We start from the raw sequence: 6,681 nt of genomic DNA on the forward strand, positions 1-6,681 counted from the left end.
CACAATGAGACAGCAAAGTACATCTCTGATATTTTAAAACATTATTATAATGAGTGGTACAAGGAAGATGTGTTTTTGGATGTCAATTATCATTGGTATCAAAGGGATTAAGGAATTAAAATTTTATTTAGTCCCTAAGCAGTCAATTAAGATGTGATCCACCCAAGCAATGTGATTTGAAAACTTAGATTCTTGTTTTAATTCCTTTGAAATTAGTAGATATTGCCTTGATCTGAATTTAGGATGGCCATTTTGGCAATAGGCACAATTTGTGAGAATTATCTGTTCGGCAGTGGGTCATGCGTGTGTGCTCAGGGGCTCAGTTGTCCAGCTCTTTGCAACCCTATGGACTGCAGCCTGCCAGGTTCCTCTGTCCATGGGATTTTCCAGGCAAGAATACTGGAGTGAGTTGCCACTTCCTCCTCCAGGGGTTCTTCCTGACCCAGGGATTGAATCCACCTCTCTGTGTCTCCAGCATTGGCAGTGGTAAAGGCCATTTTACCCTCCATATGTAGAGGGCTGCCTTCAAATTGGGCACCTGGTTGAGCCCTGGAACCCTTAGTGTGAGAAATGCACTCAGTTCAAACTCACAAAACTGTTACAGGATGGCAGGATTCAGAATTGACTCTTGTAGCCAGATTTCCCCTCCTGAAATATGTATATTTTTGGTACAAGCAATGTTACATTAGTGTTCAGTGTGCTTAGATACCTTGTGAACAGCGCAAAGTTTCAGACGTGAGGGGTATGTTCAATTAACCTTGGTAGAATAAAAGCCAACTCTTTGCTGGAACCTAAGTAGTATCTTGTTGGTTTGGATGATAATCTTATCCTAGGCACTGGCATACTGATACAAATGCTAATCCTCTTATGAATAAGTTTGATTGAATTTTTATTCTGGCTTCTATTTTTGGTCTCCTTCTGGAAAATGGGCTTCCCTGATGGCTCAGATGGTAAAGAATCTGCCGGCAATGCAGGAGACCCAGGTTTGATCCCTGGGTTGGGAAGATGCCCTGGAGAACGGAATGGCTACCCACTCCAGCATTCTTATCTGGAGAATTCTATGGACAGAGGAGCCGGAGGGGGTGGCCGGGGGCTACAGTCCATGGGGTCGTAAAGAGTTGAACACTACTGAGAGACTAACTCTGCCAACTCTTCTGGAAAATGTCTTAAGTGCCCCACAATTTTCCTGTCGGGCCCACATTTTGAGGTGGATTGCAGTCTATGCTGCTGTAAAAACCCTCTTGCTCCAATGCTGAACTCAAGCATTCTGCTGCTAAATTCAAAGAATGGTAACTGTTTCTCAGCTTTCAGAAAATGATGATTTGATGGATAGGATTTTCTCAACTTCAAATTATTTTTTTCCACACTTTTCTTTAAGAACTTGGGTTGATCAAAGACAAAATGATTAAACAGATAGCAAATAAATTAAAACTCATGCTTTGATAGGTTTCCTGTTTTCCTTATGAGTGACCCAGGCAGTTCAAATCTGTGTTATTCAAAAAAAATCAGAAGTATTCGTCTTCTGAAACACAGACACTCCTGCTGTGTGTATGCGCTTAGTCGCTCAGTCATGTCTGACTCCTTGCGACCCCATGGACTGTAGCCCGCCAGGCTCCTCTGTCTATGGAATTCTCCAGGCAAGAATACTAGGTGGGTAGGCATTCCCTTCTCCAGAGGATCCTCCCGACTCAGGGATCGAACCCGGTCTCCTATATTGCAGGCAGATTCTTTACCATCTGAGGCCACCAGGGAAGCCCTGACATTCCTGCTACAACCTATTAAAGGCTTTTCTGCCTAGGGCAGTGAGGAAAACCCAGATGACCTGGTGTACAGAGGACAGGAAGGAGCAAAGGAAGTGGGATGATGAGACTGGGCCTCACCCTGCCCTATTTTAACAAGGACTTGCCCAGTTCTGCATACCAGCCTCCGCTGAGTGGATGAGCAGACTGGCAAAACACTTGTAACTAAAAGAACAATTTCTCAGTAAGCCTGTTTCTTGGGGTGTAGAAACAGCTGAAAGGTTCTTAGTGGTTTTTAAGATGCCTTTTCCAAATGACACTTGTTCACTACCCAAAATTTATTTGTAGAATCAAAACTTTGAACAGGACCGGCTACGTAATTTATGGAGCCCAGTGCAAAATGCAAGGCCTCTTGTTGAAAATTGGACTTCCCAGTGGTGACAGCAGAGCATGAAGCCAAGCACAAGAATCTTCTGAGGGGAGGGGGAGAGCCTGGGGTACTGCACGGGTTGTGTGGGTACTGTACTGGGTTGTGTGCCCATGAAGAGCTTGACTCAGCAACTTTCCTTTGACTAGTTTTCTCAACAGCCACAAACTAGTGTTCTTGGGGGCGAGATCCCTAGAAACCAGCAACAGAGACCTAGGGCAACTTGTGGGACATTCCCATCTTGGGCTCCTGCCTGTGTTTTAACCAGCCTTCCAGGTGATTCTGTCTCACACTCATGTTTGAGAACCACTGCCACATGATGGATTTTGGTGCTTAAAATGATGGAGAAGGACAAATGTATGCTATCACTTATATGTGGACTCCAAAAAATGCAACAAACTAGTGAATATACAAAAAAAGAAACAGACTCACAGATATAGAGAACAGACTAGTGGTTATTCGTCAGGAGAAGAAAGTGGGGCGGGTCAAAGACAGGGGTGAGGGATAGAGAGGCACAAACTATTATACATAAAATAAATAAGCTATGAGGGTATATTGTAAAACACAGGGAATATAGCCAATATTTTATAATAATTATAAATGGAACATAACTATTAAAAATTATAAATCACTGTTATACACTACAACTTACATAATATTGTGTATCAACTATACTTTGATAAAAAATAAAAATAATAAAATGAAATACCATGTAAAAAAAATAATGGATTTGGAGGGTTTTATCTTCCTTTTTTAATTGTTATCTTCCTTTTTTAAAATTCATTTTAAATTTTATTTTTTGGCTTGTATTATGTGGGTTATTAGTTCCCTGACCAGGGATCAAATTCATGCCCTCTGCATTGGAAGCACAGAGTCTTAATCACTGGACCTCCAGAGAAGTCCCAAAATGATGAATTTTGGAATGGAAGTCATCTCAGGGGTCATGAGACCTATCTCATGTACAAGAAAATTAAGGGTGGGGTGAAGCAGAGTGAGGCCTAGAGCTCATGGTTAACTCTCTACTCATCTGCTGAACAATTTTTAGAGCACCGAATGGTCTGTGGTTCATCACTCATGGTCATCTTCCCAGCCAAGCCAGCTCATATCCCAGTTTTAAAGATGAGGAAATCAAAATGCCAAAATTGTTCAGTGAGTCCACAAGCAGAGCTGGAATCAAAACCCAGAATTCCTAAATGCCCTGCCCAGGGCCCTCTGCTCAGCCTACAGGTAATGCGATACAGGTGAGCTAACCGGCTAGCCACTCTCCACCAGCATCCAAACCCAACACCAACCAATGGAGCCCAAAGTCCCCAGGAAATGTGCAGCTCAGGGTGGCTCAGTCTGGTGTCCTGACAAGGACTGATGGAAGCCTGGGTTGTTCTGAAGAAGCTGGGGTTTGTGGTTCATGCCGTGTGGACTCATGGATCTCGCCACCGGCACAGAATTGAGTTAGGAGTTTTCTCTCCTAGTCTAAGGTTCTTTAGGAGGCCTGTAAATACCCTCTTCTGTATCCTCATGTCTGCTTCTTGCATTCCTATCATTCAGTTACTTTGAAAGTCTTGGCCTTGGCTTATCATTTTTTCCATTCTTAGGCCAAGGCTATTTGTAGTTTCTCCACCTGTCACCATGTATGTTAGGCTGCAAAGGGCGAGTGCAACTTCATGAATTGCATGATCCCAACTCAAGCTCCTTTAGAACACCACGCTTTCTTTGAACGTTCCATTCAAGGGATCCTTTATGAATCTTCACAGCTTTTCAGCTGTGCCCTTTCACTTGGGTTGGGTGATACATATTGAGTTAGATATGTATGAAGTTAGTTTCCTTTAAGGTTTGAATTATTTCCCATTTGTAAATGAGAGATCTTTGACAACTTACTAATTGCATAATATGCTCCTGATTACAGAAGTTATTGCACGAGTCCAAACCATACAGGATTATTATAGAAGAAATGCCATGGAAAGGAAGCAGGAAAACATAATGGAATAGAAAGTAAGAGGAAAGAAATTTTCAGAGTGCAATTTATAGTGCAAATGGGAAATAGTCACCAAAGCCATAATTGAAATGGGAAACTGTGAATATTATTAATCAAAAAAGAAAATGGAATGTATCATAGACCTAAACGTAAAAATCCTAGAAAATAACACAGAGAAAATCCAGGTGAGCTGGGATTTGGTGATGAGCTTTTAAATACAACACCAAAAGTATTATCCTTGATAGAAAGAAATGATAAGTTGATATAGAAAACAGACTTACGGTTACCAAAGGTGAAGTGGGGGAGGGATAAATTAGGAGTTTGGGATTAACATATACACGCCATTATATATAAAATAGATAACCAACAAGGACTTACTATATTGAGCACAGGGAACTATGCTCAATATTTTCTAATAACTTATAAGGGAAAAGAATCTGAAAAATATGTATATAGTACAGTCCATGAGGTCACAAAAGAGTTGGACATGACTTAATGACTAAACAACAACAACATCTGAAACCAACATATTTCAAACCAACTACAGTTGAGTAAAAATAATTTTTTTAAGTAATAAGTTGAACATTAAAAAAAAAAAAACTCCTGTTCTGTGAAAGTTACTATCAAGAGAATGAAATGACAAGCTACATACTAGGAGAAAATACTTGCAAAAGACATCTCTGATAAAGGATGGAAAAGGAAAGTGAAGTCACTCAGTCGTGTCCGACTTTTTGCGACACCATGGAGCCTACCAGGCTCCTCCATCCATGGGATTTTCCAGGCAAGAGTACTGGAGTGGGTTGCCATTTCCTTCTTTAGGAGATCGTCTCGACCCAGGAACTGAACCCTGGTCTCCTGCACTGTAGGCAGACACTTTACTGTCTGAGTCACCAGGGAAGTCCTGATAAAGGATAGTTATCCAAAATATACAAAGAACTCAAAATTCAACAGGAAGATCTGAACTGATACCTTAAGAGAGAATGTACAGATGGTAAATAAGCATATAAAAATATGTTCTACATCATATGTCCTTCAGTTCAGTTCAGTTCAGTTCAGTCGCTCAGTCGTGTCTGACTCTTTGCGACCCCACTGGGAACTGCAAATTAAAACAATAATGAGATCCTATTACATACCTGTTAGAAAGGCTAATATCCAAAACGCTGACAACCCAAACACTGGTGAGGATGTGGAGCACTGAGAATTCTCACTCATTGCTGGTGGGAATGCAACACCACACAGCCACTTTGGAAGACAGTTGGAGTTTCTTACAAAAGTAAACATATGATCCAGAAATAGAGTGTACCCAAGTAATTTAAAAACTTAAGTCCATATGAGAACCTGCATATGAGTGTTTATAGCAGTTTTGTTCGTAACTGCCAAAACTTGGAAGCAACCAAGTACATGAATGAATAAACAAATTATAGTACATTCAGACTGTGGAATATTATTCAATGATAAAAAGAAATGAGCTATTAGGCATAAAAAGACACAGAGAGGGACTTCTCTGATGGTCCAGTGGCTAAGAGTCCAAGCTCCCAAAGCAGGGGGCCTCTGGTTTGATCTCTGGTTGAGGAACGAGATCCCACATGCTGTGACTAAGAGTTCACGTGACACCACTAAAAACAATCCTGCTTGCTGCAGCTTAAGATCCCACATGCACTAATGGTCCCTCATGCCATAAGATCTGGTGCAGCCATTTAAATAAAAATTAAACAAATACATTTTTTAAAAAGCTGTATAAAAAAAGACACGGATTAAGTATAAATGTTTGCTATTAAGAAGAAGCCAATCTGAGAAAGCTACATACTATATGACTATGTATGACATTCTGGAAAAGGCAAAAATATTGAGACAGTAAAAAGATGGTTGCCTGGGATTTGGGGGGAGGAAGTAATAAAGGTGTCAAGCACAGGCCATTTTTAGGTCAGTGAAAGTATTTGATATGATTCTCTAATATAGGACACAAGTCATTATACACATATTTCAAGATCCAAAGACTCTACAATACCGAGTAGGAACCCTAATGTAAATGATGTACTTTAGTTACTCTGTGTGTGTGTGCTTGTAAGTCACTCAGTTGTGTCTGACTCTTTGCAATCCCATGGACTGTATGTAGCCTGGCAGGCTCCTCTGTTGTGGGATTCTCTAGGCAAGAATACAGGAGGGGTTGCCATTTCCTTCTCCAGGGGATCTTCCCAACCCAGGGACTGAACCCAGGTCTCCTGCATTGCTGTCAGATTCTTTACCATCTGAGCTACCAGGGAAGCCCACTTTAGTTACCATTTCCTTCTCCCGGGGACCTTCCCGACCCAGGAATTGAACCCAGATCTCCTTCATCGCAGGCAGATACTTTACCAACTGAGCTATGAGGGAAGCCCCACTTTAGTTACTAGTAATGAATTAATGTTGGTGCATCAATTGTAACAGATGTACACCAATTGCAAGATGTTAGTAATAGGGGCGACTAGAAGTAATAGGGGAAATAGGTGAGGAAGTAAATGGGAACCCTCTGTACTTTCGGTTTAATTTTTCTGTAAATTTAA

Source organism: Bos taurus, chromosome 28, assembly GCF_002263795.3.
Source record: "Bos taurus isolate L1 Dominette 01449 registration number 42190680 breed Hereford chromosome 28, ARS-UCD2.0, whole genome shotgun sequence".
Taxonomy (NCBI): Eukaryota; Metazoa; Chordata; class Mammalia; order Artiodactyla; family Bovidae; genus Bos; species Bos taurus.